Genomic DNA, 13,844 nt, shown 5'->3' with positions numbered 1-13,844 from the left:
ACCAATTTCAGGCACAGAAATGACTTTAAACACACTTATTTTAGTTGAAAAAGTAATAACTCACATCCAACCGTCATTTAAAGTCAAAAGATTAAATGTTAAAATTTCATCAATATTGACCATTTTTTCAACGTTCGACTGGTCCGGGGTCATCGTTTTTCATCAGAAAATTGATTTTTTGGACTCTACCAAAAATGATTCAAAATGTCATTTGGATCGAGCTTCATGTTGAATAAAAACTTTTTAAACCCTCACAGTGACCAAAATTGCCATTTTTACAGAGTTTTGCTTACTCAAAATCTTCAAATTTTGACCAATTTCAGGCACAAAAATGACTTTAAACACACTTATTTTAGTTGAAAAAGTAATAACTCACATCCAACCGTCATTTAAAGTCAAAAGATTAAATGTTAAAATTTCATCAATATTGACCATTTTTCCATCGTTCGACTGGTCCGGGGTCATCGTTTTTCATCAGAAAATTGATTTTTTGGACTCTACCAAAAATGATTCAAAATGTCATTTGGATCGGGCCTCATGTTGAATAACCACTTTTTAAACCCTCACAGTGACCAAAATTGCCATTTTTACAGAGTTTTGCTTACTCAAAATCTTCAATTTTGACCAATTTCAGGCACAGAAATGACTTTAAACACACTTATTTTAGTTGAAAAAGTAATAACTCACATCCAACCGTCATTTAAAGTCAAAAGATTAAATGTTAAAATGTCATCAATATTGACCATTTTTTCAACGTTCGACTGGTCCGGGGTTATCGTTTTTCATCAGAAAATTGATTTTTTGGACTCTACCAAAAATGATTCAAAATGTCATTTGGATCGAGCCTCATGTTGAATAACAACTGTTTAAACCCTCACAGTGACCAAAATTGGCATTTTTACAGAGTTTTGCTTACTCAAAATCTTCAAATTTTGACCAATTTCAGGCACAAAAATGACTTTAAACACACTTATTTTAGTTGAAAAAGTAATAACTCACATCCAACCGTCATTTAAAGTCAAAAGATTAAATGTTACAATTTCATCAATATTGACCATTTTTTCAACGTTCGACTGGTCCGGGGTCATAGTTTTTCATCAGAAAATTGATTTTTTGGACTCTACCAAAAATGATTCAAAATGTCATATGGATCGGGCCTCATGTTGAATAACCACTTTTTAAACCCTCACAGTTACCAAAATTGCCATTTTTACAGAGTTTTGCTTAGTCAAAATCTTCAATTTTGACCAATTTCAGGCACAGAAATGACTTTAAACACACTTATTTTAGTTGAAAAAGTAATAACTCACATCCAACCGTCATTTAAAGTCAAAAGATTAAATGTTAAAATGTCATCAATATTGACCATTTTTTCAACGTTCGACTGGTCCGGGGTTATCGTTTTTCATCAGAAAATTGATTTTTTGGACTCTACCAAAAATGATTCAAAATGTCATTTGGATCGAGCTTCATGTTGAATAAAAACTTTTTAAACCCTCACAGTGACCAAAATTGCCATTTTTACAGAGTTTTGCTTCCTCAAAATCTTCAAATTTTGACCAATTTCAGGCACAAAAATGACTTTAAACACACTTATTTTAGTTGAAAAAGTAATAACTCACATCCAACCGTCATTTAAAGTCAAAAGATTAAATGTTAAAATTTCATCAATATTGACTATTTTTTCAACGTTCAACTGGTCCGGGGTCATAGTTTTTCATCAGAAAATTGATTTTTTGGACTCTACCAAAAATGATTCAAAATGTCATATGGATCGGGCCTCATGTTGAATAACCACTTTTTAAACCCTCACAGTTACCAAAATTGCCATTTTTACAGAGTTTTGCTTACTCAAAATCTTCAATTTTGACCAATTTCAGGCACAGAAATGACTTTAAACACACTTATTTTAGTTGAAAAAGTAATAACTCACATCCAACCGTCATTTAAAGTCAAAAGATTAAATGTTAAAATTTCATCAATATTGACCATTTTTTCAACGTTCGACTGGTCCGGGGTCATCGTTTTTCATCAGAAAATTGATTTTTTGGACTCTACCAAAAATGATTCAAAATGTCATTTGGATCGAGCTTCATGTTGAATAAAAACTTTTTAAACCCTCACAGTGACCAAAATTGCCATTTTTACAGAGTTTTGCTTACTCAAAATCTTCAAATTTTGACCAATTTCAGGCACAAAAATGACTTTAAACACACTTATTTTAGTTGAAAAAGTAATAACTCACATCCAACCGTCATTTAAAGTCAAAAGATTAAATGTTAAAATTTCATCAATATTGACCATTTTTCCATCGTTCGACTGGTCCGGGGTCATCGTTTTTCATCAGAAAATTGATTTTTTGGACTCTACCAAAAATGATTCAAAATGTCATTTGGATCGGGCCTCATGTTGAATAACCACTTTTTAAACCCTCACAGTGACCAAAATTGCCATTTTTACAGAGTTTTGCTTACTCAAAATCTTCAATTTTGACCAATTTCAGGCACAGAAATGACTTTAAACACACTTATTTTAGTTGAAAAAGTAATAACTCACATCCAACCGTCATTTAAAGTCAAAAGATTAAATGTTAAAATGTCATCAATATTGACCATTTTTTCAACGTTCGACTGGTCCGGGGTCATCGTTTTTCATCAGAAAATAGATTTTTTGGACTCTACCAAAAATGATTCAAAATGTCATTTGGATCGAGCCTCATGTTGAATAACAACTTTTTAAACCCTCACAGTGACCAAAATTGCCATTTTTACAGAGTTTTGCTTACTCAAAATCTTCAAATTTTGACCAATTTCAGGCACAAAAATGACTTTAAACACACTTATTTTAGTTGAAAAAGTAATAACTCACATCCAACCGTCATTTAAAGTCAAAAGATTAAATGTTAAAATTTCATCAATATTGACTATTTTTTCAACGTTCGACTGGTCCGGGGTCATAGTTTTTCATCAGAAAATTGATTTTTTGGACTCTACCAAAAATGATTCAAAATGTCATATGGATCGGGCCTCATGTTGAATAACCACTTTTTAAACCCTCACAGTTACCAAAATTGCCATTTTTACAGAGTTTTGCTTACTCAAAATCTTCAATTTTGACCAATTTCAGGCACAGAAATGACTTTAAACACACTTATTTTAGTTGAAAAAGTAATAACTCACATCCAACCGTCATTTAAAGTCAAAAGATTAAATGTTAAAATTTCATCAATATTGACCATTTTTTCAACGTTCGACTGGTCCGGGGTCATCGTTTTTCATCAGAAAATTGATTTTTTGGACTCTACCAAAAATGATTCAAAATGTCATTTGGATCGAGCTTCATGTTGAATAAAAACTTTTTAAACCCTCACAGTGACCAAAATTGCCATTTTTACAGAGTTTTGCTTACTCAAAATCTTCAAATTTTGACCAATTTCAGGCACAAAAATGACTTTAAACACACTTATTTTAGTTGAAAAAGTAATAACTCACATCCAACCGTCATTTAAAGTCAAAAGATTAAATGTTAAAATTTCATCAATATTGACCATTTTTTCAACGTTCGACTGGTCCGGGGTCATCGTTTTTCAGCAGAAAATTGATTTTTTGGACTCTACCAAAAATGATTCAAAATGTCATTTGGATCGGGCCTCATGTTGAATAACCACTTTTTAAACCCTCACAGTGACCAAAATTGCCATTTTTACAGAGTTTTGCTTACTCAAAATCTTCAATTTTGACCAATTTCAGGCACAGAAATGACTTTAAACACACTTATTTTAGTTGAAAAAGTAATAACTCACATACAACCGTCATTTAAAGTCAAAAGATTAAATGTTAAAATTTCATCAATATTGACCATTTTTTCAACGTTCGACTGGTCCGGGGTAATCGTTTTTCATCAGAAAATGGATTTTTTGGACTCTACCAAAAATGGTTCAAAATGTCATTTGGATCGGGCCTCATGTTGAATAACCACTTTTTAAACCCTCACAGTGACCAAAATTGCCATTTTTACAGAGTTTTGCTTACTCAAAAGCTACAAATTTGACCAATTTCAAGCACAGAAATGACTTTAAACACACTTATTTTAGTTGAAAAAGTAATAACTCACATCCAACCGTCATTTAAAGTCAAAAGATTAAATGTTAAAATTTCATCAATATTGACCAATTTTTTCAACGTTCGACTGGTCCGGGGTCATTGTTTTTCATCAGAAAATTGATTTTTTTGGACTCTACCAAAAATGATTCAAAATGTCATTTGGATCGAGCTTCATGTTGAATAAAAACTTTTTAAACCCTCACAGTGACCAAAATTGCCATTTTTACAGAGTTTTGCTTACTCAAAATCTTCAAATTTTGACCAATTTCAGGCACAAAAATGACTTTAAACACACTTATTTTAGTTGAAAAAGTAATAACTCACATCCAACCGTCATTTAAAGTCAAAAGATTAAATGTTAAAATTTCATCAATATTGACCATTTTTCCAACGTTCGACTGGTCCGGGGTCATCGTTTTTCATCAGAAAATTGATTTTTTGGACTCTACCAAAAATGATTCAAAATGTCATTTGGATCGGGCCTCATGTTGAATAACCACTTTTTAAACCCTCACAGTGACCAAAATTGCCATTTTTACAGAGTTTTGCTTACTCAAAATCTTCAATTTTGACCAATTTCAGGCACAGAAATGACTTTAAACACACTTATTTTAGTTGAAAAAGTAATAACTCACATCCAACCGTCATTTAAAGTCAAAAGATTAAATGTTAAAATGTCATCAATATTGACCATTTTTTCAACGTTCGACTGGTCCGGGGTCATCGTTTTTCATCAGAAAATTGATTTTTTGGACTCTACCAAAAATGATTCAAAATGTCATTTGGATCGGGCCTCATGTTGAATAACCACTTTTTAAACCCTCACAGTTACCAAAATTGCCATTTTTACAGAGTTTTGCTTACTCAAAATCTTCAATTTTGACCAATTTCAGGCACAGAAATGACTTTAAACACACTTATTTTAGTTGAAAAAGTAATAACTCACATCCAACCGTCATTTAAAGTCAAAAGATTAAATGTTAAAATGTCATCAATATTGACCATTTTTTCAACGTTCGACTGGTCCGGGGTCATCGTTTTTCATCAGAAAATTGATTTTTTGGACTCTACCAAAAATGATTCAAAATGTCATTTGGATCGAGCCTCATGTTGAATAACAACTTTTTAAACCCTCACAGTGACCAAAATTGCCATTTTTACAGAGTTTTGCTTACTCAAAATCTTCAAATTTTGACCAATTTCAGGCACAAAAATGACTTTAAACACACTTATTTTAGTTGAAAAAGTAATAACTCACATCCAACCGTCATTTAAAGTCAAAAGATTAAATGTTAAAATTTCATCAATATTGACTATTTTTTCAACGTTCGACTGGTCCGGGGTCATAGTTTTTCATCAGAAAATTGATTTTTTGGACTCTACCAAAAATGATTCAAAATGTCATATGGATCGGGCCTCATGTTGAATAACCACTTTTTAAACCCTCACAGTTACCAAAATTGCCATTTTTACAGAGTTTTGCTTACTCAAAATCTTCAATTTTGACCAATTTCAGGCACAGAAATGACTTTAAACACACTTATTTTAGTTGAAAAAAAAATAACTCACATCCAACCGTCATTTAAAGTCAAAAGATTAAATGTTAAAATTTCATCAATATTGACCATTTTTTCAACGTTCGACTGGTCCGGGGTCATCGTTTTTCATCAGAAAATGGATTTTTTGGACTCTACCAAAAATGATTCAAAATGTCATTTGGATCGAGCTTCATGTTGAATAAAAACTTTTTAAACCCTCACAGTGACCAAAATTGCCATTTTTACAGAGTTTTGCTTACTCAAAATCTTCAAATTTTGACCAATTTCAGGCACAAAAATGACTTTAAACACACTTATTTTAGTTGAAAAAGTAATAACTCACATCCAACCGTCATTTAAAGTCAAAAGATTAAATGTTAAAATTTCATCAATATTGACCATTTTTTCAACGTTCGACTGGTCCGGGGTCATCGTTTTTCAGCAGAAAATTGATTTTTTGGACTCTACCAAAAATTATTCAAAATGTCATTTGGATCGGGCCTCATGTTGAATAACCACTTTTTAAACCCTCACAGTGACCAAAATTGCCATTTTTACAGAGTTTTGCTTACTCAAAATCTTCAATTTTGACCAATTTCAGGCACAGAAATGACTTTAAACACACTTATTTTAGTTGAAAAAGTAATAACTCACATACAACCGTCATTTAAAGTCAAAAGATTAAATGTTAAAATTTCATCAATATTGACCATTTTTTCAACGTTCGACTGGTCCGGGGTAATCGTTTTTCATCAGAAAATGGATTTTTTGGACTCTACCAAAAATGGTTCAAAATGTCATTTGGATCGGGCCTCATGTTGAATAACCACTTTTTAAACCCTCACAGTGACTAAAATTGCCATTTTTACAGAGTTTTGCTTACTCAAAAGCTACAAATTTGACCAATTTCAAGCACAGAAATGACTTTAAACACACTTATTTTAGTTGAAAAAGTAATAACTCACATCCAACCGTCATTTAAAGTCAAAAGATTAAATGTTAAAATTTCATCAATATTGACCAATTTTTTCAACGTTCGACTGGTCCGGGGTCATTGTTTTTCATCAGAAAATTGATTTTTTTGGACTCTACCAAAAATGATTCAAAATGTCATTTGGATCGAGCTTCATGTTGAATAAAAACTTTTTAAACCCTCACAGTGACCAAAATTGCCATTTTTACAGAGTTTTGCTTACTCAAAATCTTCAAATTTTGACCAATTTCAGGCACAAAAATGACTTTAAACACACTTATTTTAGTTGAAAAAGTAATAACTCACATCCAACCGTCATTTAAAGTCAAAAGATTAAATGTTAAAATTTCATCAATATTGACCATTTTTCCAACGTTCGACTGGTCCGGGGTCATCGTTTTTCATCAGAAAATTGATTTTTTGGACTCTACCAAAAATGATTCAAAATGTCATTTGGATCGGGCCTCATGTTGAATAACCACTTTTTAAACCCTCACAGTGACCAAAATTGCCATTTTTACAGAGTTTTGCTTACTCAAAATCTTCAATTTTGACCAATTTCAGGCACAGAAATGACTTTAAACACACTTATTTTAGTTGAAAAAGTAATAACTCACATCCAACCGTCATTTAAAGTCAAAAGATTAAATGTTAAAATGTCATCAATATTGACCATTTTTTCAACGTTCGACTGGTCCGGGGTCATCGTTTTTCATCAGAAAATTGATTTTTTGGACTCTACCAAAAATGATTCAAAATGTCATTTGGATCGAGCCTCATGTTGAATAACAACTTTTTAAACCCTCACAGTGACCAAAATTGCCATTTTTACAGAGTTTTGCTTACTCAAAATCTTCAAATTTTGACCAATTTCAGGCACAAAAATGACTTTAAACACACTTATTTTAGTTGAAAAAGTAATAACTCACATCCAACCGTCATTTAAAGTCAAAAGATTAAATGTTAAAATTTCATCAATATTGACTATTTTTTCAACGTTCGACTGGTCCGGGGTCATAGTTTTTCATCAGAAAATTGATTTTTTGGACTCTACCAAAAATGATTCAAAATGTCATATGGATTGGGCCTCATGTTGAATAACCACTTTTTAAACCCTCACAGTTACCAAAATTGCCATTTTTACAGAGTTTTGCTTACTCAAAATCTTCAATTTTGACCAATTTCAGGCACAGAAATGACTTTAAACACACTTATTTTAGTTGAAAAAGTAATAACTCACATCCAACCGTCATTTAAAGTCAAAAGATTAAATGTTAAAATTTCATCAATATTGACCATTTTTTCAACGTTCGACTGGTCCGGGGTCATCGTTTTTCAGCAGAAAATTGATTTTTTGGACTCTACCAAAAATGATTCAAAATGTCATTTGGATCGGGCCTCATGTTGAATAACCACTTTTTAAACCCTCACAGTGACCAAAATTGCCATTTTTACAGAGTTTTGCTTACTCAAAATCTTCAATTTTGACCAATTTCAGGCACAGAAATGACTTTAAACACACTTATTTTAGTTGAAAAAGTAATAACTCACATACAACCGTCATTTAAAGTCAAAAGATTAAATGTTAAAATTTCATCAATATTGACCATTTTTTCAACGTTCGACTGGTCCGGGGTAATCGTTTTTCATCAGAAAATGGATTTTTTGGACTCTACCAAAAATGGTTCAAAATGTCATTTGGATCGGGCCTCATGTTGAATAACCACTTTTTAAACCCTCACAGTGACCAAAATTGCCATTTTTACAGAGTTTTGCTTACTCAAAAGCTACAAATTTGACCAATTTCAAGCACAGAAATGACTTTAAACACACTTATTTTAGTTGAAAAAGTAATAACTCACATCCAACCGTCATTTAAAGTCAAAAGATTAAATGTTAAAATTTCATCAATATTGACCAATTTTTTCAACGTTCGACTGGTCCGGGGTCATCGTTTTTCATCAGAAAATTGATTTTTTTGGACTCTACCAAAAATGATTCAAAATGTCATTTGGATCGAGCTTCATGTTGAATAAAAACTTTTTAAACCCTCACAGTGACCAAAATTGCCATTTTTACAGAGTTTTGCTTACTCAAAATCTTCAAATTTTGACCAATTTCAGGCACAAAAATGACTTTAAACACACTTATTTTAGTTGAAAAAGTAATAACTCACATCCAACCGTCATTTAAAGTCAAAAGATTAAATGTTAAAATTTCATCAATATTGACCATTTTTTCAACGTTCGACTGGTCCGGGGTCATCGTTTTTCATCAGAAAATTGATTTTTTGGACTCTACCAAAAATGATTCAAAATGTCATTTGGATCGAGCCTCATGTTGAATAACAACTTTTTAAACCCTCACAGTGACCAAAATTGCCATTTTTACAGAGTTTTGCTTACTCAAAATCTTCAAATTTTGACCAATTTCAGGCACAAAAATGACTTTAAACACACTTATTTTAGTTGAAAAAGTAATAACTCACATCCAACCGTCATTTAAAGTCAAAAGATTAAATGTTAAAATTTCATCAATATTGACTATTTTTTCAACGTTCGACTGGTCCGGGGTCATAGTTTTTCATCAGAAAATTGATTTTTTGGACTCTACCAAAAATGATTCAAAATGTCATATGGATCGGGCCTCATGTTGAATAACCACTTTTTAAACCCTCACAGTTACCAAAATTGCCATTTTTACAGAGTTTTGCTTACTCAAAATCTTCAATTTTGACCAATTTCAGGCACAGAAATGACTTTAAACACACTTATTTTAGTTGAAAAAGTAATAACTCACATCCAACCGTCATTTAAAGTCAAAAGATTAAATGTTAAAATTTCATCAATATTGACCATTTTTTCAACGTTCGACTGGTCCGGGGTCATCGTTTTTCATCAGAAAATTGATTTTTTGGACTCTACCAAAAATGATTCAAAATGTCATTTGGATCGAGCTTCATGTTGAATAAAAACTTTTTAAACCCTCACAGTGACCAAAATTGCCATTTTTACAGAGTTTTGCTTACTCAAAATCTTCAAATTTTGACCAATTTCAGGCACAAAAATGACTTTAAACACACTTATTTTAGTTGAAAAAGTAATACCTCACATCCAACCGTCATTTAAAGTCAAAAGATTAAATGTTAAAATTTCATCAATATTGACTATTTTTTCAACGTTCGACTGGTCCGGGGTCATAGTTTTTCATCAGAAAATTGATTTTTTGGACTCTACCAAAAATGATTCAAAATGTCATATGGATCGGGCCTCATGTTGAATAACCACTTTTTAAACCCTCACAGTTACCAAAATTGCCATTTTTACAGAGTTTTGCTTACTCAAAATCTTCAATTTTGACCAATTTCAGGCACAGAAATGACTTTAAACACACTTATTTTAGTTGAAAAAGTAATAACTCACATCCAACCGTCATTTAAAGTCAAAAGATTAAATGTTAAAATTTCATCAATATTGACCATTTTTTCAACGTTCGACTGGTCCGGGGTCATCGTTTTTCATCAGAAAATTGATTTTTTGGACTCTACCAAAAATGATTCAAAATGTCATTTGGATCGAGCTTCATGTTGAATAAAAACTTTTTAAACCCTCACAGTGACCAAAATTGCCATTTTTACAGAGTTTTGCTTACTCAAAATCTTCAAATTTTGACCAATTTCAGGCACAAAAATGACTTTAAACACACTTATTTTAGTTGAAAAAGTAATAACTCACATCCAACCGTCATTTAAAGTCAAAAGATGAAATGTTAAAATTTCATCAATATTGACCATTTTTTCAACGTTCGACTGGTCCGGGGTCATCGTTTTTCAGCAGAAAATTGATTTTTTGGACTCTACCAAAAATGATTCAAAATGTCATTTGGATCGGGCCTCATGTTGAATAACCACTTTTTAAACCCTCACAGTGACCAAAATTGCCATTTTTACAGAGTTTTGCTTACTCAAAATCTTCAATTTTGACCAATTTCAGGCACAGAAATGACTTTAAACACACTTATTTTAGTTGAAAAAGTAATAACTCACATACAACCGTCATTTAAAGTCAAAAAATTAAATGTTAAAATTTCATCAATATTGACCATTTTTTCAACGTTCGACTGGTCCGGGGTAATCGTTTTTCATCAGAAAATGGATTTTTTGGACTCTACCAAAAATGGTTCAAAATGTCATTTGGATCGGGCCTCATGTTGAATAACCACTTTTTAAACCCTCACAGTGACCAAAATTGCCATTTTTACAGAGTTTTGCTTACTCAAAAGCTACAAATTTGACCAATTTCAAGCACAGAAATGACTTTAAACACACTTATTTTAGTTGAAAAAGTAATAACTCACATCCAACCGTCATTTAAAGTCAAAAGATTAAATGTTAAAATTTCATCAATATTGACCAATTTTTTCAACGTTCGACTGGTCCGGGGTCATCGTTTTTCATCAGAAAATTGATTTTTTTGGACTCTACCAAAAATGATTCAAAATGTCATTTGGATCGAGCTTCATGTTGAATAAAAACTTTTTAAACCCTCACAGTGACCAAAATTGCCATTTTTACAGAGTTTTGCTTACTCAAAATCTTCAAATTTTGACCAATTTCAGGCACAAAAATGACTTTAAACACACTTATTTTAGTTGAAAAAGTAATAACTCACATCCAACCGTCATTTAAAGTCAAAAGATTAAATGTTAAAATTTCATCAATATTGACCATTTTTTCAACGTTCGACTGGTCCGGGGTCATCGTTTTTCATCAGAAAATTGATTTTTTGGACTCTACCAAAAATGATTCAAAATGTCATTTGGATCGAGCCTCATGTTGAATAACAACTTTTTAAACCCTCACAGTGACCAAAATTGCCATTTTTACAGAGTTTTGCTTACTCAAAATCTTCAAATTTTGACCAATTTCAGGCACAAAAATGACTTTAAACACACTTATTTTAGTTGAAAAAGTAATAACTCACATCCAACCGTCATTTAAAGTCAAAAGATTAAATGTTAAAATTTCATCAATATTGACTATTTTTTCAACGTTCGACTGGTCCGGGGTCATAGTTTTTCATCAGAAAATTGATTTTTTGGACTCTACCAAAAATGATTCAAAATGTCATATGGATCGGGCCTCATGTTGAATAACCACTTTTTAAACCCTCACAGTTACCAAAATTGCCATTTTTACAGAGTTTTGCTTACTCAAAATCTTCAATTTTGACCAATTTCAGGCACAGAAATGACTTTAAACACACTTATTTTAGTTGAAAAAGTAATAACTCACATCCAACCGTCATTTAAAGTCAAAAGATTAAATGTTAAAATTTCATCAATATTGACCATTTTTTCAACGTTCGACTGGTCCGGGGTCATCGTTTTTCAGCAGAAAATTGATTTTTTGGACTCTACCAAAAATGATTCAAAATGTCATTTGGATCGGGCCTCATGTTGAATAAAAACTTTTTAAACCCTCACAGTGACCAAAATTGCCATTTTTACAGAGTTTTGCTTACTCAAAATCTTCAATTTTGACCAATTTCAGGCACAGAAATGACTTTAAACACACTTATTTTAGTTGAAAAAGTAATAACTCACATACAACCGTCATTTAAAGTCAAAAGATTAAATGTTAAAATTTCATCAATATTGACCATTTTTTCAACGTTCGACTGGTCCGGGGTCATAGTTTTTCATCAGAAAATTGATTTTTTGGACTCTACCAAAAATGATTCAAAATGTCATATGGATCGGGCCTCATGTTGAATAACCACTTTTTAAACCCTCACAGTTACCAAAATTGCCATTTTTACAGAGTTTTGCTTACTCAAAATCTTCAATTTTGACCAATTTCAGGCACAGAAATGACTTTAAACACACTTATTTTAGTTGAAAAAGTAATAACTCACATCCAACCGTCATTTAAAGTCAAAAGATTAAATGTTAAAATTTCATCAATATTGACCATTTTTTCAACGTTCGACTGGTCCGGGGTCATCGTTTTTCAGCAGAAAATTGATTTTTTGGACTCTACCAAAAATGATTCAAAATGTCATTTGGATCGGGCCTCATGTTGAATAACCACTTTTTAAACCCTCACAGTGACCAAAATTGCCATTTTTACAGAGTTTTGCTTACTCAAAATCTTCAATTTTGACCAATTTCAGGCACAGAAATGACTTTAAACACACTTATTTTAGTTGAAAAAGTAATAACTCACATACAACCGTCATTTAAAGTCAAAAGATTAAATGTTAAAATTTCATCAATATTGACCATTTTTTCAACGTTCGACTGGTCCGGGGTAATCGTTTTTCATCAGAAAATGGATTTTTTGGACTCTACCAAAAATGGTTCAAAATGTCATTTGGATCGGGCCTCATGTTGAATAACCACTTTTTAAACCCTCACAGTGACCAAAATTGCCATTTTTACAGAGTTTTGCTTACTCAAAAGCTACAAATTTGACCAATTTCAAGCACAGAAATGACTTTAAACACACTTATTTTAGTTGAAAAAGTAATAACTCACATCCAACCGTCATTTAAAGTCAAAAGATTAAATGTTAAAATTTCATCAATATTGACCAATTTTTTCAACGTTCGACTGGTCCGGGGTCATTGTTTTTCATCAGAAAATTGATTTTTTTTGGACTCTACCAAAAATGATTCAAAATGTCATTTGGATCGAGCTTCATGTTGAATAACCACTTTTTAAACCCTCACAGTGACCAAAATTGCCATTTTTACAGAGTTTTGCTTACTCAAAATCTTCAAATTTTGACCAATTTCAGACACAAAAATGACTTTAAACACACTTATTTTAGTTGAAAAAGTAATAACTCACATCCAACCGTCATTTAAAGTCAAAAGATTAAATGTTAAAATTTCATCAATATTGACAATTTTTTCAACGTTCGACTGGTCCGGGGTCATAGTTTTTCATCAGAAAATTGATTTTTTGGACTCTACCAAAAATGATTCAAAATGTCATATGGATCGGGCCTCATGTTGAATAACCACTTTTTAAACCCTCACAGTTACCAAAATTGCCATTTTTACAGAGTTTTGCTTACTCAAAATCTTCAATTTTGACCAATTTCAGGCACAGAAATGACTTTAAACACACTTATTTTAGTTGAAAAAGTAATAACTCACATCCAACCGTCATTTAAAGTCAAAAGATTAAATGTTAAAATTTCATCAATATTGACCATTTTTTCAA

Source organism: Lissotriton vulgaris, unplaced genomic scaffold (genome assembly GCF_964263255.1).
Source record: "Lissotriton vulgaris unplaced genomic scaffold, aLisVul1.2 SCAFFOLD_1523, whole genome shotgun sequence".
NCBI lineage: Eukaryota > Metazoa > Chordata > Amphibia > Caudata > Salamandridae > Lissotriton > Lissotriton vulgaris.
Note: the sequence above shows the minus strand (reverse complement) of the source record.